The sequence below is a fragment of the Pteropus alecto genome, unplaced genomic scaffold (genome assembly GCF_000325575.1).
Source record: "Pteropus alecto unplaced genomic scaffold, ASM32557v1 scaffold122, whole genome shotgun sequence".
NCBI classification, from domain to species: domain Eukaryota; kingdom Metazoa; phylum Chordata; class Mammalia; order Chiroptera; family Pteropodidae; genus Pteropus; species Pteropus alecto.
In genome coordinates, this window is record NW_006431917.1 from 770,882 (window position 1) to 794,900 (window position 24,019).

General features: G+C 40.8%; 2 pseudogenes; one reads left to right on the forward strand and one right to left on the reverse strand.

The window, feature by feature from the left end:
* Nucleotides 1-398: 398 nt before the first annotated feature.
* On the reverse strand, nt 399-1,372 carry LOC102882280 (annotated as a pseudogene).
* Nucleotides 1,373-8,971: 7,599 nt separating this feature from the next.
* LOC107196776 lies at nt 8,972-11,844 on the forward strand (annotated as a pseudogene).
* The last annotated feature ends 12,175 nt before the right edge of the window (nt 11,845-24,019 follow it).

Genomic DNA, 24,019 nt, shown 5'->3' on the forward strand with positions numbered 1-24,019 from the left:
GTGCTTGCATTTTGTTGACTTTTTTGAAAAAATCAAATTGTCAGCTTTTATTACAAATTAAAAATTAAGTTCTTAAAAATCTCTGACTTGACCAGATATGAACAATTTAAAAACCCTTAAAGGTGTATTGCGAAAAACCAGGCTTTTAAAAAACAAAACAAACAAAAAACTCCCACATTTGTCATCACCAAAAAGAGACGTCTTTAGTTAAAAATAATAAAAACCCTATGCTATATAGATAATGCAGATAATAGTTCTAGTTACCTGGTCAACTGACAAAAAGCAAGCACTTAAGGTCTTTAGCTCCAATCTTTTGTTCATTTCTTATTTCTGGAATTTCATATTCACTTCTTGTTGGATGACCAAACCCGATGATGGTAGAGATGGTAAACTGGCATTTACTCAGTCTTGCCCTGCTCGGCCTTGGGGACTGACGAATTCTCAGCTGGTGGATCGGCTGCTTTTGTTTCTTTGCCATCTTGTGGTTTAGGGTTTTCTGGGCTCTGCGTCGTAATTCAAGTTACCACGGTACCTACGTTGAGGTGGCTGCTGACCTCAGGTCTCATCGCCTTGATTTGCCTTATCTTCTTCACTGCTGTCCTCTCTAGGCTGTCTTTGGTGAGAAGGGCCCATGCGGAATAGTGGTCTACAGCCCCAGTACATATTCTGTATCACTGGTCTACCTTGTTCTCCTGCACCCTGATTGTCAGCACCCTCCATCACTGCACAGGCGGATTGGAATACTGTGGTTCATGCCTATAGGGTCTCCTAATGTAGTAAGGTGGGAACTGTTGCCTGCAGTAGGGCCGCCGCTGTTGGGCCTGGCCTTTGGGAGCACTCTCTGATCCCTTATTTTTTCCCCACTCTCACTATTCTGGTAATTCTGCTGGTAATTTTGTGGAGGACCCCTGAGACGTGGAGAGCCGTCTGTAATGGTTACAGTCTGCTGCATGTTTACTGCCTTGCACTGGAACTCCACCAGGGCCTGTAACATTTGCTGCCTCCCAAACCCTTTTCTCCTTCAACAACATCAAACTCCACAGTCTATCCATCTCTTACACTGCAAAGGTACTTCCTGGGGTTATTCTTCTTTATGGCAGTCTGGTGTTCAAATACACTTTCTTTGGTGTCATTCCCGTTGATGAAACCATATCCATTTATTACATTGAACCATTTACTGTCCCCAAACCTTCCTTGTGATGACCTTCTTGTCCCCACAGGCCGGGGGCCTCTGCTCCCTGCTGGGCTCCAGTGCCAGGCCAGTGTCCACAGCAACAAGGATGGGGGCGGTGGTGCGTTGGAGGATTGAGAGTGGGGGTGGGGAATGGAGGAACGCTGCTGATGGCTGTTGGGTCTCGCCCTTGCTGTTCATAGCTGTGGTGATGGAGACTGGAGCCAACTGGGGCAGCTGCGGCTCCCCCTGGGGGTGACGGCAACTAGGCCAGAGGCAGTAGTGGGGGCGCTCAGGGCTCTCTGGGGTCTGCTCTCAGCTCCTGCTACCCATCAGACTCCTAATTTTTATTTTTATTTATTTTTTTATTTTTGAGTATTTAATTTGCACTTTATTTTTTTTACAGTAGATTCGATCCCCTTTACCCACTTCACCCTCCCCCAACCTCCCTATATTTGATCCCCTTTACCCTGTCTACCTCTTCCCTCCTCCCCCACCCCCACCCTCTGGTAACCACTAGTCCATTAGTATAGCCACTATGGAAAACAGCATGGAGGTTCCTCAAAAAACTAAGAATTGATCTTCCATATGACCCAGCAATCCCTCTACTGGGTATGTATCCCAAAGACTTGAAAACTCATATCCAAAAAGATATTTGCACATCGATGTTCATTGCAGCACTATTCACAGTGTAGCCACTATAACATGGAAGCAATCGAAGTGTCCTACAATAGATAATTGGCTAAAGAAGCTGTGGTACATATATACAATGGAATATTATTTGGCTATAAGAAGAGATGAAATACTGCCATTTGTGTCCATCTGAATGGACCTCGAGATAATCATGTTAAGTGAAATAAGCCAGACAGAAAAAGTTGGAAATCACATGATATCACTTATATGGGAGATATAAACCTAAAAGCAACAAATGAACATGACAAACAGAGACTTAGAGACATGAACAACAGACTCCTAATTTTTAAAGATATTTATGGCCTAACGTTCTGAAACCATTGTTTTCAGCCTACCTTACAGGAATCATAGACTAAATTTTCAGTATTATTAGAGGTGTATCTATAATACCTCCATGTTTGTATAAAAGATTAAGATTAACCTATAGGAATCATATAATCTTGTAAAGAAATGCTTTATGCCAATGACAATGGCAGGAATAGACAGATTTTCTCTAACTCTGGGAGTATGATATGCTTCATGGAGACAGCTATGTCTCTACTGAAACCGTGTGTAGTCTATTGATTATTGTAAGGCTCTTTCCAAAAAAAAGCTGGTGAAACAGTGTTTTAGGAAAAGGTAATTTTGTAGTAATAAATTTCAGACAGCACTGTATTCAGGCTCAAATATATCATGTGATACTTTCTTAAATATCAATTGCAAATTATATAATGTCATTTTATAAACTAGACAATATTCACATATTAGAGTTTCTAATCTGCATATGCCATACTTTAATACATTTTAGATTTAATACCTGATCTACTGGCAGTTTCAGCTTCTTCTTCAATCTTGATCAATCAGTATGGAATTTTCTGGTCAAGCAAAAATAAGGTAATCTGTCATGTAGGCCCATTCTATCCCTCATAGAAAGAAGAGGAAACCTACATAATATAAATCCTTTTCTTCTCTTTCCCCAAAGAAGAGCCGTCTTGACCTCAAAAATAATCCTGTCTTTTCTTTTGCTAATAGCTCTTTTGTCCCAGCCATTTTGCTATAAAAACCTTCCATTTTGTACAACTCCTTGGAACCCCCTTCTAGTTGCTAGATGGGGTGCTCACTGATTCATGAATCACTTTATCAAAGTCAATTAGATCTTCAAATTTACTTATTTAATTTTGTTTTTTAACACTAGTAATGTAGTTATTAACATGTTTCTCTGAGTTCTGTAAACCACTTTAACAAATTAATAGAACCCAAGGAGCAGTTGGTAGGAACCTCTGGGTCAGAAATACAGGTAACAACTGAGACTTGCAATAGACATCCTGAGTTGGAGGGGGTTGTGGAATGTCCAATTTGTAGCTTGTGGGTCAGCAGCAAAGGTAATGGTCTGGGCTTTCGACTGACATCTGAAGTCTGGGGTTGGGTGGGGATAATTGTGGAATGAGCTCTTAACATGGGGCATCTGATGCTATTGCTGGGTTGATTGTGTCAGAATTGAGTTGAATTATCAGACACCTAGATGCTGTTGCAAGAATTCATTGTTGGTTTGGGGAACCCCGCCAACACTGAAATTGGTACTAGAATCTATTTACATTGGAACTTTAATGTCTAAGGATTCCAATGTCCTTGGATGGTGGTTCTAAAAATGATTTTACCCCTCCAGATTTTTATCTCTTTGTTCCTCCTCTTCTTCTTCTTCTTCTTCTTCTTTATCTTCTTTGTTCCTTCTCTTTGTTGAAGGGCTCAGGGATCTGGAGTTGCTGAGGCTTCTTTGGTTCCAGCTTCTCCTTCTTACTGGAGGCCAAGGGCCTCCCCATACTTCTTGGGGCACCTTCTAATCTTTGCCGTGTGTCTCAAAGCCTGGAAGTTCTTGCACATTATATGGGGTTAAAGAGGAGAGCTAAAGTGAGTCAGCATCAGTCACAGGTAGCTTTCAAAGGTTGATATATGTTGGGTTTGCATGTTGGTTTTTTAGGAGAGTACACAAACATGTGGCCCATCAATGTCCAGAAATTCATGATGCAATAGTCACTCTACACACCATTTTAATTAGGGACAAAAGAAGGGATCATGACATGGATGACGATAATGATTCAGCTGTTCTTATCAGCTCACACTGTGAATGTTGAGCAAACTCCATGGGAGACTGGGGCTTCCAGGATGACTGAAGAAGTGTGAAGATGAGGGAAAATTTGGGAGGTTTATCTTGGCTGCAGAAGTTCCCCAAGAGAAGAAGGGGTCCTGGCTACACTGGGCTCCCCAATCCAGGATTCCATTTCCGAAAAGAGAAGTCCTCACAACTTCTGGCTGTGAAAACTAGGGGAGATGTGGCTGAGTAAGACAGAGGTCTGCAGGAGTTGCAGACATTCCTCTTAAAGGACCCGCACATGAACTTACTCAGTGACAGACTCACTCGCTTTGAGCTCCAGCGCGGGGGCAGCTGCTTGAGGAGTTACAGGGACATACAAGGAAGAAATAAGTTGTTTGGCTTCAGGGTGAGGATTGAAAGGGCGGCTTTCTCCCATACAGAAGTACTGGCAGTATCCATTGTTCCTTTTTAGCCCTCCCAATTCCCAGCATGTGGACATGGGTGGCTAACATATCTGAGTCTTTGTCAACTAGGCTAACACAGAACACTCTACCCAGGAGATTCCCTGATACCCCACCTCTCCCACCTTGTGGAAGCACTCAAGCTGCCTCCAGTGGTTTTTTTCCATACAAATGGTCTGTCTTGGATCATGCTGCAGACTTTCCTAGACTCTCTCAAAGGCTCATAAAAACCAAAGAAGCAGCATCTGGCCTTAGCATGCCCCGTACCTTCTAATAAGCAGCTCCAAGCCCAGCACTAGTGGCAGCCAGCCTTGGTTCCTGGCTTGGCCTCTCAAGGCACACATAAGCCCACAAAAGGAGGAAACCAGCTATGGATTGCTTGGTGACTCTTACCAGGTGGCCCCAGAAGTGCACTGGCCTGTATCTGGGCCCCTCCCAGGAGGCACTTGGGCCAGCACACTCGGTGACTTACTTCAACAAGAGCCAGAGCCAGAGCAACTCCCAGGGCTGCATGTTAGAAGGACATATCTGAAGAGCAGACTGGGAAGGCACCAGAGCCCTGCTAAAGTGAATCCTGGTCTGTAGGGTCAGCCTTTCACCAGCCAAGCCTCACAATAAATCAGCAAAGAGCAATCAAGGCTCAACTACAACAGGAAGCCACACAGAATCTGCACAAAGGACACACCTGGAGCACCACCTCAGGTGACCAGAGAAGGCTATGCCACTGAGCCCCACAGCACACCTACTACATAAGGCCACTCTACTAAGACTGGGAGACTTAAGACCCTTACCTAATACTAGAAACAAACACAAGTAGGCAGCCAAAATAAGGAGACAAAGAAATATGTCCCACGTGAAAGAACAGAACAAAGCTCAAGAAAAAGAACTCAAGGAAATGGAGAAAAGCAATTTACCAAATGCAGATTTCAAAACACTTGTTATAAGGATGCACAGTGAACTTAGGGGAAGAGTAGATAAACTCAATGATAACTTTAACAAAGAGATAGAAAACATAAAAAAGAACCAGTCAGAAATGAAGAATACAATATCTGAGATAATGAGTATATTAGAAGGAATCAACAGATTGGATGAAGCAAATAATCAAATCAGCATTTTAGAGGATGGGGTAGCAGAGGACACCCAATCAGAACAGCAACAAGAAAAAAAATGAGGATAGTTTAAGGGGCCTCTGGGATAACATCAAGTGTAACAATATTCACATCACAGGGATACCAGTAGGAGAAGAGAGAGAGCAAGAAATTGAAAACTTATTTGAAGAAATAATAACATAAAACTTCCCTAACTTGGTGAAGGAAATAGACATACAACCCCAAAAAGTGCAGAGTCACAAACAAGATGACCCCAAAGAGACCTGCACCAAGCCACATCAGCATTAAAATGCCAAAGGTTAAAGACAAAGAGAGAATCTTAAAAGCAGCAAGAGAAAAACAATTAGTTACCTACATGGGAGCTCCCATAAAACTGTCAGCTGATTTCTCAACAGAAACTTTACAGCCAGAAGGGATTGGCAGGAAGTATTCAAAGTGATAAAAAGAAAGGACTTACAACCAAGATTACTCTACCCAGCAAAGCTGTCATTCAGAATCGAAGGCCAGATAAAGACCTTTCTAGACAAGAAAAAGCTAAAGGAGTTTATCTCTATCAAGCCAGCATCACAGGAAATGTTGGAGGGACTTCTTTAAGAAGAAGAAAAAATGTATCAAAAATATCAATAATAAAATGGCAATAATTACATATCTATGAACAAATACTTCAAACAAAAAATGATTAAATGCTGCAATCAAAAGATAATGCCACTGAATGGATAAGAAAACAAGACCCTTACATAAGCTGCCTAGAAGAGATTCACTTCAGATCAAAAGACATACACAGACTGAAAGCAAAGGAATGGAAAATGATAGTTCATGAACATGGAAATGAAAAATAATCTGGCGTAGCAATACTTATGCCAGATGAAATAGACATTAAAACAAAGGCTGTAACAAGAGACAAAGGATCCAGTGCTCCTACTTCTGGGTATTTACCCATAGAAACCCAAAACATTACTTTGAAGGGGCATGTGCATCCATATATTCACTGCAGCATTATTTACAATAGCTGAGATATGGAGGCAACCTGGGTGTCCATTAATCAATGAATGAATAAAAAAGAAGTGGTATACATATACAATGGAATATTATTCAACCATAAAAACAAACAAAGAAACAAACAAATGAAATCTTTCCATCTCCAACAACTTGGGTGGACCTAGAGGGTATTGTGCTGAGTGGAGTAAGTCAGATAAAGACATATGCTGTATAATTTCACTTACATGTGGAGTCTAAAGAACAAAATAAACAAATAAAACAGAAACAAATTCATAAATACAGAGAACATTTTGAGGGTTACCAGATGAGAGGAGTGTGTGGGGGTCAAAAAGGGGAAAGAATTAAGAAGTACAAACTGGTCATTACAGAATAGTTATGGGGATGTAAAGTATGGCATAAGAAATATAATGAATACTATTGTAATAATTATGCATGGTCTCAGATGGGTACTAAATTTTTCAGGGTGATCACTTCATAGGATATATAAATGTCTAATCACTATATTGTACATCTGAAACTAATATAATATTGTATGCCAACTATAATTAAAAAATAAAAAATATTTAAAAGAAAATAAGTAGGGATTGGTTAAGCCTTTTATGCAAATGAAGGATGCTGTTGGCTTACTGGGTTGGCTCCTTTCAAAGTACAACCTGCAGATGATCTGGTTGTTAAAGTGAGGAGAAGATAAAGTTCAGGCACCACTCAAAGGTTCAAAGGTTTCTGGATAAACATGCTGAATGGGACGTAAGACAAAATTCTTTGTGGCCTCCCTGCTTCACTTTAGTTTTCTTGATATAAGTGACTCCACTTTGGCAATCTCTGCTCACACCAAATATTGTCTGCAAGTACAAAATATTTATACACATGTGAATATACTGTTTAGTTCTATATCTTGACTTTTTCTTCAGTTAATTCTGAAAAATCTCCTTTTACACATATATCTCTAGTTCATTCAGTTTCACCACTGCTTGTTATTTATTCGTGTCCATGTACCGGAGTTTCTAGTTTTAATATCTGATCCTATACTGGACATTTATGTTGTGTCCAATATTTTCATTCCACCACAATGCTACCATAAATATACTTGGGCAATCTCTTTGTTGTTATGCACAGAAAGTGAGAAATTGAATTGCCGGATCATCTTTCTCACACATGTGACTATATTCTCCTTTGGAGTAGGTAAGCCAATAATGCCCACACTGACTCTAGAGGAGAGCCTGAGAATCCCACATCATTGACACTCTGGGTATCAATACGAACAGTATGTATGGTGGTGGTGTTTTTATTTATATTTGTTTTAGTATTAGCAATGCAGTGTGCAATGTAATATAATATTCATCACTTGAGTTTACTAACCTGTGAATTGTCTTTTCAAAAACATTTTTTCAATTTGTTGTGGATTTTCTTCCTTTGATTTGAATGGGTAAAAATTCATTTTTATATATTCTGGATAATATTTCTTTTTGAGTGATAAAGATTGCAATTATATGCTTTCATTTTATAGCTGGTCATAAATAATATTTTTAGACAGAATTTACCAATTTTAATGTTAAAATAAATAATTGTAATATAGAACTTTGTTTAGATGCTGGTTCAAAAAGAAATTTTAAAATGTGCCTGATAAATTTAGGAAAATGTGAACATGAACTGGGTATCAGATGATATTTAAAAGTTTAAAGAATAATTTTGTGTTTGCTGTCTTCTATATCCTTAAAGAATTATTTATTAGAGATAAATTTTATGGCTCACAACTTATTAGAGAAATATATAATTCTAGAATTTGCATTAAAGTATCTCAGCTCCATTTCCCACCCAAACCCCACCCTAAGGAGAAGATTGAAATGGATGATACAAGATTGGCAAAACATTGACACATTTTGAAGTGGTCTTAAGGGTAAATAGAGGTTTACTTTACTTTTATAAATTGTGTGAATGTTTAAAATTTCCACCTTTAATGTTTTAAAGAAAATAAATCATTACTAGGAAATTATGTTTACAATCAATTATTTTTAGGTCATTGCTGGTTTCATTTTTATATAAAGGTTTGATGTTTGTCAGATATATTCATAGATAGGATGGACTTGTTAACTTTTCCTACAGTGAAATCTAGTGTTTGATGATACGGAGGAGAGTATTGGAGAGAAATATACCACTGGCATAATGGTTCTGGTAAACACTTATTTTTTTAAGTTCAATTTCCCAGTGACCTATATAGAATGAAATCAGAGAAAATAGTGAAAATACATGTATTTCATTGATATGGAAGAAATCCTTCTAATGAGTGTATGTAATCCATATACTCTTGGACAGCCCTCACTTCTCATTTCATGGTGGAAGAAGCAGCAGAAATCTGGGCAGAGTCTTAAATAATTCTGGGTAGGTTTGGGGCCAGAAGTAAGATGGTGAAGACCTTTTGCCTTCTGGTCTTCTGCTTCCTGGTTTTCCTATTCTGTTCTTTGACTCTATGACGGGATCCTGCAAAAGTCTTCCCTTATCTCTGTGGGGATCGCCAGTCCAAATTGTGGATCTCAAGAAGAAAGATATCTCCCAAGGACTCCTCAGGGTAAACTGGGCACAAATTCATAACCAGCCAATGCTGACAGAAGCCTCTCACATACGCTGCATTTCAGGGAAAAGCCACAGAGTGAGCTGCCACCCTCCTGCACTGTGGTCCTGCCATCTGAGTCAACCTTTATAAAGGAGTTTCTGTATATTTTAACCAATGGGCTGAGATCTGAGCAATCAGAACTATCCACTATATCCTCATTCGCATCTTCACTGACCAATCAGAGCAGCTCCATAAAGACCAATCAGAATGTGATTCCAACCAATTAGGACTGTGCTATTTGGACCAATCAGACTGTGCAAATTTGGATTCATTTGCATAAAATGAACTGATCAGGGATCAGGGTGGGGAATTTCTCTATAAAAGGCGGCTTCCTCTTTGTTTCTGCAGAGCACACTTTCAGCTTCCACCAGAGGGTGTGTCTCCCCTGTTCGCAAACTGTTTACCTGAATAAGGTTTCTCCTTTACCACAGCCCAGACTGGGGACTCATGTTGGCATTAGATTGGTGGTAGTGACCTTTTTAGACAAACCATAACAAGCACATTCCTATTTCAGCCCAGCTGAGGCTCTGATGAGTGGTAGGAAGGTAAACAACCAATAGGAGAGAGCCGTGCCCTCTGAGAGGGAGGCCAACCTGGACTTCTGACTCTTGACTTGACATAGGGAGGGTCTTTCCTTTGGGTTTCAAGATGGAATCAGGACAGGAAAACCAAGACCCTTTCAATTCTAGTCAGACTCCATTCAAAACCCCACTGACCAGCCCTCCTCCAATATAACTCATTTGAAGAAAGAGGCTCAGATGTGGAGGAGAAACCATTGGAAAAAAGAAGCAAGACATTCTATTCCCAGTTAAAAGAGAACAGCACCCAAAGTCATAGTAAAGATGGGCTGTGTGGAGGCTAGAAAGAGGGTGGGATCAAGGAAACTGAATTTTGTGTCTTTAGTTGGATTTTATTTTAAGATAGATGATAGAAAATATCATCCAGCCTTGGAACTTTAAGAAGCGTGACAATGATGCCTTGGAATCATCTTGCTCTGGTCACACTTGACACTGGCTGAACAGACTCAGTGGAGGGAATTGCCTACAAATATGGGTCAGGGATTGTAATGCAGGAGTTCTAGGCCAGGGCTTAGACCTGGGCGTTGGGTATTCTGGAAAAACCATCAGGAGGACCAGAGAGGTGTGAAATTCTGTTTATTACTTGTGAAACAGGGAAGCTTCAACACTTGGTCAGGAGGAGCTGCAGGAAAAGGCACCCAGGAAAGAGCAGGCAGTGTTCTATATGCGAGCAGACAAGAGGTGGATTACCTCATCAGGGGAGCAGGTGCCTTCCCAGGTGGATGAGAACAGAACATGCTGTCTAGATAGTGTTTGTGAGGATGGCAGACCAGCTGCGTCCTCCACTGGAGTGGCAGATAATGTCCATAGGAATGGCCAAAGATGCAGATAGTTCCTATGGGACAGCAGAAAATGTCCTTGGGAGGAAGCACAGCCCAGAGAACTCTTTGTTCACTGTCCTTCTTTGGGGTTGCTGACCAAGGAGCTCTTTTTGTCTTGTTTATGTGGAGGGGCTATGCTTGAATTAACCCCACAGGGATGGACTAGGAGGATTCTCGGTGGGAGGCTAGTCACCAAAACTTCTTTTTCTCTAGGGTCAGACCAGTAAGAGAATTCCAAGGAAACTGAACTCAAAGGCAAAAATAAATGCATTGCTCCACCAGGTAAGATTTTATTTTTCTGAGAAAGAGGAACAGCAAATGGGCAGCTCAGTCTTCTCCAGCAGGGAACTGGGTGCTGCTCTTGGCAGCCAGGGCCTCGCAGATCCTGGACTCTAGGAACAGCTGAGAAACAGTTTTGGTTGTAACCTTGTTTCCTTGTGTGTCCAGGATGGACTAATCTTTCTAGGGTGTCTGGTTGCTGAGAGTCACTGAAACTCTCACTTTATTCACAGAAGCCGAGCTCCAGGAGGAGGAAAAGCAGATCTAGGGACAGTCCCCGAGCTATAGCAAGGAGGATGTTGTTAAGCTGAGAATATCTGGACATTTATGTTGTGTCTAATATTTTCATTGAATTGAACTCCTGCATTACAAAGAGGGGTGTTCAGTGGCCAAAGTAGTTTGAGACTCTGAGATCCAGGGAGCATTTGGGGCCCCAGGATGGGTGAGGCACCACCTGCTGTAGAGATATGAATCAGAAAAGGAGCAGGACATTTGTGGGGTTCCTGTGAAGTCGCAGGGTGAGATTTGGGATTGGGAGCCCCTGGGAATTAATCGGACAGGTCTCACCCATGTGCTTCCTCCGCAGGGGCCTCTCTAGGAGAGGAATGCAGGAGAAGAGTGACTTTGGAAAAGAAGACCCCCAAAGTCCCCGATGCTGGCCACAGCAGCGCCTGCGAGAAGACCCGGGATGTCTGACCCAGTAGTGCCCAGAGGAGGCACACCGGGTGCACTAAGCGGCAGAGATCCAGGTCCCCAGGAGTCCATCCACCTCCACTCCGGAAGTGCCTGGTGACCTCCCTGCGCGCTATGTCTGAGGCCATTTATCAGAACACGGTCCGGGTGCAGAACCGGCGAGTTCCTTCCCAGCAGAGCTGGGAGCAGCTCGCCATGCTCGCCCAGATCCGGGGGGCATCTGTGTGCCCAGGTGCAGACCGTCTAGGCCATCGCCACCCAGGTGGTCTGTGTCTTCCCTGCTGAGACCTGGCTCTTCTCAACCCCAATGCCGGGTCCCTGGGATCCAGATGGAGAAGAAGCCCAGGGCTCCTCCTAGGAGGTAGACTTGGGAGGGTTCACCTCTTCCCTGGACAGGAGGTGGCTGAGGCTGCCAGTGGCTGGAATTAGGGCTCAGCTAAGGGCACCAGACCCTATTCAGCAGATGCAGTTCTGGGAGCAACAGCAGAGCCCGGTCCTTCCCAGGTTCTTCCAGATGCCCAGCAAGGGCTCTTTTCTCTTTTTTACTAAACGATAGACCTTGGGATTGTCATCAGAAAGGAACTTGAAAAACAGACAGAATGGTGAACTTTGGGTTTCCTTAAAAACTAAAATTTCAAAGTGTAAATTTTGTGTTACACATTTCACATATATTGCATATCTTAGGAGAGCCAACATTATTTGAGAATGAGAACAAATATCTGGATGTAATTCTTATGTTTTCATGTATTACATATTGTAAATAATTACATATTTACCCATATGAAATTTGTTTTACTGCATGTGTGAGTTGGGAAGCTGTTTTCTTTTCACTCCTACTTATCTGCATCTTGACTCTTCTTCACCTAACAGCTCTTGTCCTAAGTAGGAAGGGCAGGTTTTCATTCCAGTGGATGGAGCCAATTCAATGACATTACAAATCAGTTTGACAATGACATAGCTTCAACATATATAAAACGAGTACCTACAGATGTACAAAATTAATAATAAACAGTAATTTCTGAGGAATGGGGGTGCAATTACCCAAAGATAAAATAAAATACCTGAAATAAATCTAATAAAAATGTATAATGTATATATAAGAAAAACTATAGAAAATTCCCTTTTGTCCTCTTTAGCCCTGACCCCATTGTATCCAGGCTCTCTGCAGGCACAGAAGGAATACACGATTACCTAAAATGATAACATAGCTATTGTTTTTAGGTTTTTTTTTTTGAAACACAATGTATTCATTCATTTTTTACGGAAATTTCAGCACTACAATGAGCTGTCACACAATAGAGAGGCTTTGAGAAAAAAAAAATCCAGCCAGTACCACCTTCAGAATTTCCATGGGACACAGAATAAAAGCTATTAACTCAAATACTCCAAATTAAAAAATTATTAAGGGGAATAAATGATACTATTGAAATGTGAGGAGGGTTTCAGTCAAGATGGAGGAGTAGGTGGATGCTGTCATTGCCTCCTCCCATGACTGCATTAAAATTGCAATTAAAATATAGATCAACCTGAAGAACCACCTGAAGACTAGATGAACAGAAATCCTATGCCTAAGGATATAAAGAAGAAGCCACATTGAGATTGGTGGAAGAGGGCAGAGACATGAAACAGGTTGGCTCCGCACCCACATATGATGGGTGAGAATCAGTAGGGATATGTCAGCTGCAGAGGTCCCCTCTGAATATCGAGGGGTCCCAGCCCCACACCAAGCTTGCCAGCTTGGAGCACCAGTGCCAGGAATATAAGCCCTACAACATCTGGCTGTGAAAATTGGCTGAGATTCATTCCATTTGTCTAGGTGAAACAGAAGATAGCTGGAAACCCAGGCATCCTTTTAAAGGGCCTGCACACAGACTCTCTCACTTCCAGGCACTCACCCTGGGCTGTGGGGAAGGAACAGCGGCTGGGGAGGTACAGAGATATACAAGGAGAGACTGAGTTGTGCAACTTCAGCGAGAGGGCTGGAGGGACAGCTGCCATTTTCCCTGTGTTGAGCCCTCCTCCAGCATAGAAGGGAAGCCAATGACATCTGTCCTATGTTGAGCCCTCGAGATTCATGGCCACATGTGAATTTTCATTGGTCTGGTGAGCCCTGCTCACTCTACTCTAGTGACTCCCTGGGACTCCACCCATCCCACTTGTGTAATGCTAGAGGCTTTTTCACATCTGGCAGACAGCCTTTGTTGCCCCATACTACAGTTTTTCTTGGACAGCTTTCAGGAGTTCATGGGCCCTAGGAGGGTGGTGACTGTCCTTGGTGGCTCTGAGGCTTTTGCAGAATGGTCCCAGGCTCAAAATAGGCACCAAATCTGAATCTACATTAGCCTATTGAGCATGACTTACCCCATGCTGATGACTCCTTGAGACCCTGCCCCACCCGACTCCTATACCACCCATACCACCTGAGGCTCCTTCAGCCAGCTAAGCCTTATAAACAACTGGCAGGCAGCGGCAGGCCTAGGTGTTCCCTGGGCTTTTTGTTGAGCTGACCCAAGCTTGGTACTGGTGATGACTCATCTTTATTCGCAGTGTGGCCTCTCCCACACACCTCAAGGCCCGCCAGGCAGTGACCAACTGCAGATTCCTTTGAAGTATCTACCTGGTAGCCCCAAACCAGTCACAGGCAGCGGCTGACCTTGGCCTGCACAGGAACCCCTTCCAATAGGTCTCAGAACCAGCACACTTAGTGGCCAGCTTCAAACCATAAAAGAACACCACAAGATTAGCCCTACTAGTGGCATAGCCAAAGGGTTGTCTCGGCAGGCACCTGAGCCCACTGGGGCAAATCCAGCTCTGTGGGATCAGCCCCCACACAGCAGCTCACATGCTGTAGCCGTGGCCAATCCTCACAGCTAGTAAGCCTGAGGGTCAATCCCACTTGCTGATGTGCCAACACAATCAAGGCTCAACTAAAACAGTAGGGAACACACAACCCACACAAGGAATACTCCTGGAGCACTGAGCCCAAGTGACCAGGGAGATCGCACCACTGGGTCCCACAGGATACCTAATACACATAAGGCTGCCCTGCCAAGACTGGGAGATATAGCAGATCTGCCTAATCCATAGTAACAAACACAGAGAGGCAGCCAAAATGAAGAAACAAAAAACATGTCCCAAATCAAAGACAGGAGAAAACTCCAGTAAAAGAACTAAACAGAATGAAGGTATGAAACCTACGAGACACAGAGTTCAAAACAATGGTTATAAGGATACTTAAGGAATGTAGTGAGAACATCCACAAAGAGATAACAACCTTAAAAAAAGATATAGAAACCATAAAAAAGAACCAGTCAGAAATGAAGAATATAATAGCTGAAACAAAGAATATACTAGAAGGATGCAACGACAGATTAGGTGGAGGATCGAATCACAGGTTTGGAAGACAAGATAGCAAAAAACACCCAACTGAAACAGTAAAAAGGAAAAAGAACTTAAAAAATGAGGATAGTTTAAGGGACCTCTGGGACAAGATCAAGCATAACACCAGTCACATCATAGGGGTACCAGAATGAAAAGAAAGAGAACAAGGGATTGAGAACGTATTTGAAGAAATAATGACTGAAAATTTCCCTAACCTGGAGAAGGAAATAGACATACAAGTCAGGGAGCTCAGAGAGTCCAAAACAAGATGAATTCAAAGAGGCCCCCACCAAGACACATCATAATTAAAATGTGAAAGGTTAGAGACAAAGAGAGAATCTTAAAAGCAGCAAGAGAAATGCATTAGTTACCAACAAGGGAGAGCACGTAAGTCTATCAGCTGATTTCTCAACAGAAACTTTGCAGGCCAAAAGGGACCAGCAGGGAATATTCAAAGTGATGAAAAGCAAGGAACTACAACCAAAACTACTGTAAGTAAAACAAAGCTATCATTCAGAATCAAAGGATAGATAAGGAGCTTCCCTAATAAGAAAAAGCTAAAGGAATTCATTACCACTAAAACACCATTACTAGAAATGTCAAAGAGACTTCAAGGAGAAGAAGAGAAATAAATTTTAAAAGAAACATAAATATGAATAATAAAATGGCAACAACTATGTACCTATCAATAACCACTTTAAATGTAAATGAATTAAATGTTCCAGTCAAAAGACATAGGGTAGCTGAATGGATAAGAACAACACCTATACATATGCTGTCTACAAGAGACCTACTTTGAATCAATAGATACACACAGACTGAAAGTAAAGGGATGGAAAAAGATATTTCACACAAATGGACTCCCCCCCGCAAAAAAAAAAAAAAACTGGGGTAGCAATATTTATATCAGAAAAAATAGACTTTAAAACAAAGGCTATATTAAGAGATGACAAGAGGAATTACATAGTGATAAAGGAGTCAATCCAACAAGAGAATATAACCTTTATAAACATTTATGCGTCAAACACAGAAGCACCTAAATACATAAAGCAAATATTAACCAACATAAAGGGAGAGATTGACGGCAATACAGTCATAGTAGGGGACTTTAAGACTCTATTGACATCAATGGATAATCTTCCAGACAGAAAATCAACATGGATTCAGTGGCCTTAAATGACACATTAAATCAAATGGATTTAATTGATGTTTTTGAGCATTTCACCCCAAAGCAGCAGAATATGCATTCTTTTCAAGTGCACATGGAACTTTTTCCAAGATAGACCACAAAACAAGTCTCGATAAATTTAAGAAGACTGAAATCATAGCAAGCTTCTTTTCTGATCACAATGGTATGAAATTAGAAATCAATAACAACAAAAAAACCCTGGAAAACACACAAACACATGGAAACTAAATAACATGCTACTAAACAATCAATGGGTAAACACTGAGATCAAAAAAGACATCAAAAGATACATTGAGACAAAGATACATGGCCAAAGTAGTCCTAAAAGGGAAATTCATAGCAATACAGGTCTACTACCAAAAAACAAGAAAAATCTCAAATAAGCAATCTAACCTTACACCTAAAGGAACTAGAAAAAGAACAACAAAGCCCAAAGTTATTAGAAGCAAGGAAATAATAAAGATCAGAGTGGAAATTTAAAAAATAGAGCCTAAAAACACAATACAAAAGATCAATAAAACCAAGAGCTGGTCCTTTGAAAAGATAAACAACATTGATAAAGCTTTAACAAGACTCATCAAGAAAAAAGAGAGGACCCTAATAAATAAAATCAGAAATGGAAGAAGACAAGTGAGAAAAAACATAACAGAAATACAAAGAATTAAAGAAAATACTATCAACAATTATATGTTAACAGATTGAACAACCTGGAAGAAATGGCAAAACTCCCAGAAATGTACAATCTTCCAAGAATAAATCAAGGAGACACAGAAAATCTAAACAGACTGATTGCTACTAATAAAATCAATTCAGTAATCAAAAAACTTCTCACAAACAAAAGTCTTTGACCAGATGGCTCCACAGGGAATTTTACCAAACATTCAAAGAATTAACACCTATCCTTCCAAACTATTGCAAAAAAATTCAAGAGCATAGAAGGCTCCCAACCTCATTTTTGAGGCCACCATTACCCTGATTCCAAAACCAGACAAAGACATTACAAAAAAAATATATTGTAGGCCGTTGTCCTTCATGAACATAGATGCAAAAATTCTCAACAAAATATTAGCAAACCAAATTCAGCAATACATTAAAAATATCATAATCATGACCAAGTGGCATTTATTCCTGGGATACGAGGTTGGTTGAATATCCACAAATCAATTAACATGATACACCACAGAAACAAAATGAAAGATAAAAATTATGTAATCATATCAATAGATGCACAAAAAGCATTTGAAAAAATCCAGCATTAATTTATGATAAAAATTGTCAGCAAAGTGGAAACAGAGGAAACATACCTCAACATAATATAGGCCATTTATGACAAACACATAGCTAACATTATACTCAATGGTGAAAACTTAAAGCATTTTCCATACATTCAGGAATGAGACAAGAATATTCACTTTCACCACTTCTACCAACATAGTATTGGAAGTCCTAGCCACAGCAATCAGACAAGAAAAAGAAATAAAAGGCATCTAAATTGGAAAGGTAGAAGTAAAACTGTCATTATTTGTAGATGACATATAGAGAATTCTAAAGATTCCACCAAAAAACTATTAGAACTGACAAATGAATTCAGTAAATTAACATGATAAAAATTAATATTCAGAAATTGATTGCATTTCTAACACCAATAATGAATTATCAGAAAGAGAAATTAAGAAAATAATCCCATTTACAATTGCATAAAAAACTACCTAGGAATAAATTTAACCAAAGAGATAAAAAACTTGTACTTGGGAGATTATAAGACACTGAAGAAAGAAATTGAAGATACAAATAAATGGAAGCATATACTGTCCTAATGGGTAGGAAGAATCAACATTGTTAAAATGTCCATACTACCCAATGAAATCTATAGATTTAATTTAATTCCTATCAAAATACCAATGGCATTTTTCACAGAAATTGAACAAATAATCCTAAAATTTATATAGAGCCACAGAAGACCTTGAATAGCCTCAGCAATCTTAAGAAAATAGAACAAAGTTAGAGGTATCATGCTACCTGATATCAAACTGTACTACCAGGCTATAGTAATCAAAACAGCATGGTACTGGAATAAAAACAGACACAGATCAATGGAACAGAATAGAGAGAGCAGAAATAAACTGACATGCATAGGGTCAATTAATCTATGGAAAAGGAGACAAGAATATACAATGGGATAAAGACAGTTTATTAAATAAATGGTGTTGGGAAAACTGGACAGATACATGCAAAAAGAAAAAAAGAAAATAAACTAGACCACCTTCTTACACCATATACAAAAATAAACTCAAAACGGATTAATGGCTTAAATGTAAGATCCAAAACCATAAAACTCCTAGAAGAAAACGTAAGCAGTTAAATCTCTGACATTACTTATAGTTAACATTTTTTCTGATATGTTGCCTTGGGCAAAGGAAACAGAAGGAGAAATAAACAAATGGGACTACATCATACCAAAAAGCTTTTGCACAGCAAGGGAAATCATCAACAAAACAGAAAAACAACCTGCCAAATGGGAGAAGGTACTCTTCAATGACATATCCAATAAGGGGTTAATATCTCAAATTTATGAAGAACTCAGACAACTTGACACCAAAAGAGCTGATAATCCAACTTAAAAATGGGCAGAGGACCTAAGTAAACATGTCTCTAAAGAGGACATACAGATGCTAACAGACATGTGAAGAAATGCTCAATGTCATTAATCATCAGGAAAATGCAAGTTAAAACCACAATGAGATATCACCCAACACCTGTCAGAATGGCTATCAACAAACAACAAGTGTAAGCGAGAATGTGGCGAAAAAGGGAAACCTCGTGCACTGTTGGTGGGATTGCAAATGGGTGCAGCCACTAAGGAAAACAACATAGAGGTTCCTCAAAAGATTAAAAATACAACTACCATATGACTCAGCAATTCCACTTCTTGGTATTTATCTGAAGAAACTCAAAACACTAATTTGAAAAGATATATATGTTCATTGCAGCATTATTTACAATAGCCAAGGTATGGAAGCAACCTAAGTGCCCATCAATGGATGACTGAATAAAGGAATTGTGCTACATATATACAATGGAATATTAGCCATAAAAAAGAATGAAATCTTACCATTTGCAACAACATGGATGGAACTGGAAAGTTTTATGCTAAGTGAAATAAATCAGACAGAGAAAGACAAATACCAATCGATCTCACTTATATGGAATCTAGGAATCTAAACAACAAAATTTAAAAAAAACTAGCAACAGACTCATAGATACAGGGAACAAGCTGGTGGTTGCCAGATGGGAGGATGGTTGGGTCACTGAATGAGAAAAAAGAAAGGATCCAAAAGTACGTATTGGTAGTTAGGAAAAAGTCATGGGGATATAAAATAAGGCAAAGGGAATGTGGTCAATAATATGATAATAACTATGTATAATGCTATGTGAGTACTAGACTAGTCAGGGGGATCACTTTGTAAATTATATAAATGTCTAGCCACTATGCTGTACACCTGAAATCAATATAAAATAATATTGCATGTCAACTATAATTGAAAAATCAAAAAGTGGGGAGAAAGGTGAAGGGGAATAAGAGATTCAAACTTCTAGATAGAAAACATATTAAGTCATGGGGATATGGTGTGCAGCATAGGGAATATGGTCAATAATACTGTGATAGTGTTGTAAAGTGTCAGACGGTTGGACTTATGATGATCACTTCTTTAGGTATATAGATGTTGAATAACTATGGTGTACACCTGAAACTAATACAATATTGTATGTTCACTGTATTTTAATAAAAATTATTAGTAAAAAAGAAAAATCTTTGCTGGATTTCTGAAAGCATTCAGAAACAGAAAACAAAAAGATAGGTTAAAGTATCTAATTTAATTTCCAAGTTAAAAATACTCTTCCAAATAACTGAGACTAAAGGCTTTAAAAATTAACATTGCAATTATATTTACTAATTAATGACATAAGCACAGCACAGAATGCCATTCAGTGTGTCTCAAAGGTATGTGGATTATTTCATCTGAGAAAGTATGGATTAGAATAACAAATTAAATTTAAAGAAAAATTCATTTATATCTACGCAAGCACAAATTTTTATTTTTTTAAAGCAATGTCTTAGCCTTCCACCCCCCACAGAGTAGGGTCAGCCCCAAGAAGTTCTGGAACCTCCCCTACGGTAGTATCTCTGTCTCTCAAGTGAACGGGGGACAGAAATGGAAATTAGTTAGTATGACTTTTCGGACTTCGCATTTCACATTCTAGTTTCGAAAACCTGCACAGACAACTCCAGATCTTGCTTGAATAAATGAGGAACTGTAACTGTCTGAGTCAGAAGTTACAGAGCCAACCATCGCCCTTCACGGTCACCACCCACAATGACGCCACCCCAGGTCCCAGCGCTTCTCCCTCCTCGCTCCCAGGACTCGCGCACCTATCCCCTGGCCCAGGTAATTTTCACCTAAACCGTTTTCACCTTGTTAAGGGAAAACATCTCCACTTGCAATATAAGTTACCCACGCACCTGTAACTCTGTACCTAGCCTGGCGCCAAAGGACACCAGACAGATTCAAGGAAACCCCAAAGCGGAACACTATTTCCCGCGGTGGAGGACAAAGAAACCTGGGGTGGGGACCCAGTGCCAGCCCCCACCCGCGCAGACCCCGCCCAGACCCCGCCCATATGTGGATCACGGCCCCACCCCCAACTCTCCTCGACTCGCATCTCGGAGGCATCGCCCTTCACACACACCTGTGCGTTTTTGCAGACCCAGAAGCGGATAGCGCAGAGAAACAGAGACGGTGAGGTGAGGAGTCTGGGTTTTTCTGATTCAAACCTGCACTTCGCTATCCTCAGGGCTCCATCCACCACACCCGGGTTTGGGGTCGCCCCGTGAATTAAACCTGAATCCGCTTGTCCCGCTTGCTGTTCTTTTGGATTATCGCAGGGACGCCATAAGACCTCACAGATTGCTTGTGCACTCTGAGAGTCTGCGTTGGAATCCGGTTAAAAATCGCTCTGAGATAGGTATTAGACCTAATTTTTGTGCCTTCCGTCCATGTAGGCACTGACTGCCTACCCCGTGGTTTTCCTGCTAGAAACCTTTCTCCAAGTCCGGACTCAACTCCCTCTAGCCCAACCATAGGGCGAAGTCTCACTCAAGAGGTGGATACATGCCCTCCCCTCCCTCTTCCAGGGAGAGCAGAGGGGAAACAGATGGAGAACGAGGCAGAAATATATGGACATAGAGGCTCGACGCAAAGTTTGGGGAGAAGGAAGGGCAAGGATTGATACAGAGTGCAACAGTGGGGCCTGTGGGCAGAAAAGGGGCTTATAAGGGAAGCGACCTCACAAGGTGATCTGATTATAAATGCCTAACTGGGCATGTCTTGTTGGGTAATCAAGCCCCAGGCTGATAACTTTAGTAAAAGAGAAACCAGAGGGAAACTAAGTCTGGGCTCGTGCTACCTGCTCCACTCATAGCCACAAGCCTGAAGCAGGTGTTGGGCTAAATAGAATAAGCGTTTGTTAGAAAGTTGCAACTCCCAGGACACACAGTTATTGCTCCAAGAGCCTCGCTCCCCCCAGTGTCTTGGGAGCACCGTTTATATAGGGAAATCGATAGTCATGGAAACTAAGGGAGTGGGGGCGGCCAAGGCCATCTATCTTGGCTTTTTAGTTTGGGCTTGTTTCCAGGCCACCTGGAGGAGAGGCAAGAGGAACAGAGTGTCTGGTCCTGGAAACAACCTCTGCGTCATCCTTTGACGTTCCTTGGCAAAACTAGCTCATTAGAGGAGTAACTGCTTTCTCAAGGGAGAGCAAAATGTGCTGCTTAGTTGGAGCAGATAGCGTTTTTGAGAACAGCAAACCAGCCGCCTTCTCTAGAGGAGCAGGCAAATAACATCCATGGGAGCGGCTGAAGGAGCATACACAGCAGAAAATGTCCTTGGGAGCAGGTTGTAAAAGTGGAAATTCTCCAGTTTCAGGGAGGTAGTATCTCCAGATGCCGGCCCCTAGGGAGAGCAGTTACTCAGTTACAGGGAGGTGATATCTCCAGGCGCCAGCCCCAGGGAGAAGCGCAACATTCCAAGGTGAAGATGATAAAATTGTCTATTAGGCCCTGTTTGAGCTGAGAGTTCCCCTGGATATCTTTATCTGTATACAAAAGGTTAACGACTAACTTCTGCTTCTTGTGACCTATTCATTCAAAAATGTAGTAGGAGACCTTATAAGCTGCCCCCCTCAGGAAGTTCGGGGCTGATCTCTTCTAACCCTGCATGGTAGAGAGTCAGTCGCCGACCGGCTAATAAAGGCTCATAATTAATCTCAATTGGCTCCGTGGGTCTCAGAATCATTCGCGCCATAACACAGGGGTTACCCAGAGTCCTTTGTTTATTGTCTTCTTTGGGGCTGCCGACCAAGCAGCCCTTTTTGTCTTCTGAGGACAAGGAGGGGCTGTGCTTGGATTAACCCTACATTCTACCCCAACATAACTCCTTTATGTCACATTCTTCCTCTCAGGTCTTCCGGATAGGGGGTCCTTGTATCAGGTGCTTCTTCAATAGGATTATCTTTGCTTTAAGCCCTGTCCATTGTTAACACACCTGAGAAATGTCTCTTTTCAATCACCCTCTTTCTTAAAGCCTGACCATCCTCAAGAGAACACATAATCTTGTAAACTATCTTGTAATCCAATCCCCGCCTTGCTTTCTCTCACCTTCATGTAATCTTCCTTGCTTTCCTTCTTTAATTCCAAATGCATAAAAGAATCTGCAAACTGTCACTTTTTGAGGATGCATTTTTTGAGTCTTGAGATCTTGCTTCCAGGCATTTCCTCTGTTTGGCTCAAATACAGTTTTATAAAAACTTTATACAGGTTTGGAAGTTCTTACACAGACAAGAATATACACAACCTATAATGAAGGTTCAGGGCCCTTCAGTGCCATTCAAAGGTATATACACTGGACTCCCTTAGCAAATTCGTTTTTATTATTATTTGTCTAATACTTTAATGTTTCTTTTTTTCCTAATATGACATTTGTATTTATTTTTGTTTTGACCTCTGCTTGGTGTCATAATTGGTAGTGACCATACTGAACTTTATCTGAGCCTTATAATCCTGGAACAAGCAAAGCTTAAATTCTCCCAACTCCTTGTGTTCACAGAAACAGCATACTGTAAAGTAGCACTCTTTCTGATATTACCCAGGTAGTGTTGTAGCCGCCAGCCCCCAAAAGACACACGGACCACCAGAAATCAGTGTTATAGGAAACACACTCTTTATTCAGCCAGCTGGGTCTGCCAGGGGTACGCAGACCCCAAATTAAGCAGCCCCGAAATGTAGAGGTACAGGGTTTTTAAGCCCTAAATCCCATTCTTCATTCTGTCTTAAACACAAAGGTCTATTTTTCTCCTATTCACTACCTGTCAACCCACAGGTCGGTTGTGCAAGCGAGGGTACAGAAGCAGAAAGCTTATTGTTGGAATGTTATGTTCCCATGGGTGATAGCCTATGTTCCCATGGGCGATAGCCAAGCAGTAATTTTCCAGTCAGCACATTCCCCACTGGCCTTAGCAGAAAATCAAATCCTTGATTCTTCATTTGGAATTTGCTCATAGCCTCTATTTTGTAATACTAAAAGTTTAATAGAATTAATTGTCTTCCTTATATAAGCAAACAAGAAATCGAGGAAACATGGGCCAAAAGTTAACAAGAAGAGGAGGAGGATTAAAGGTCCAGCTATAGCAGATAGAAGGGTTGTTAGCCATGGTGACCAATTGAACATCCTATGAAACCAGTTATCTGATTCTAGTCTTTGTTTTTCCCTGGCATCTAAATTTCTCTGTCCTAGTAGTAAGCTTTCTCTAATTATTCCAGAATTATTGGCATAGAAGCAACAGGTTTCACCTAGAGCCATACATAATCCATCTTGTTCTAAGAATAATAAATCTAAACCTCTTCTAT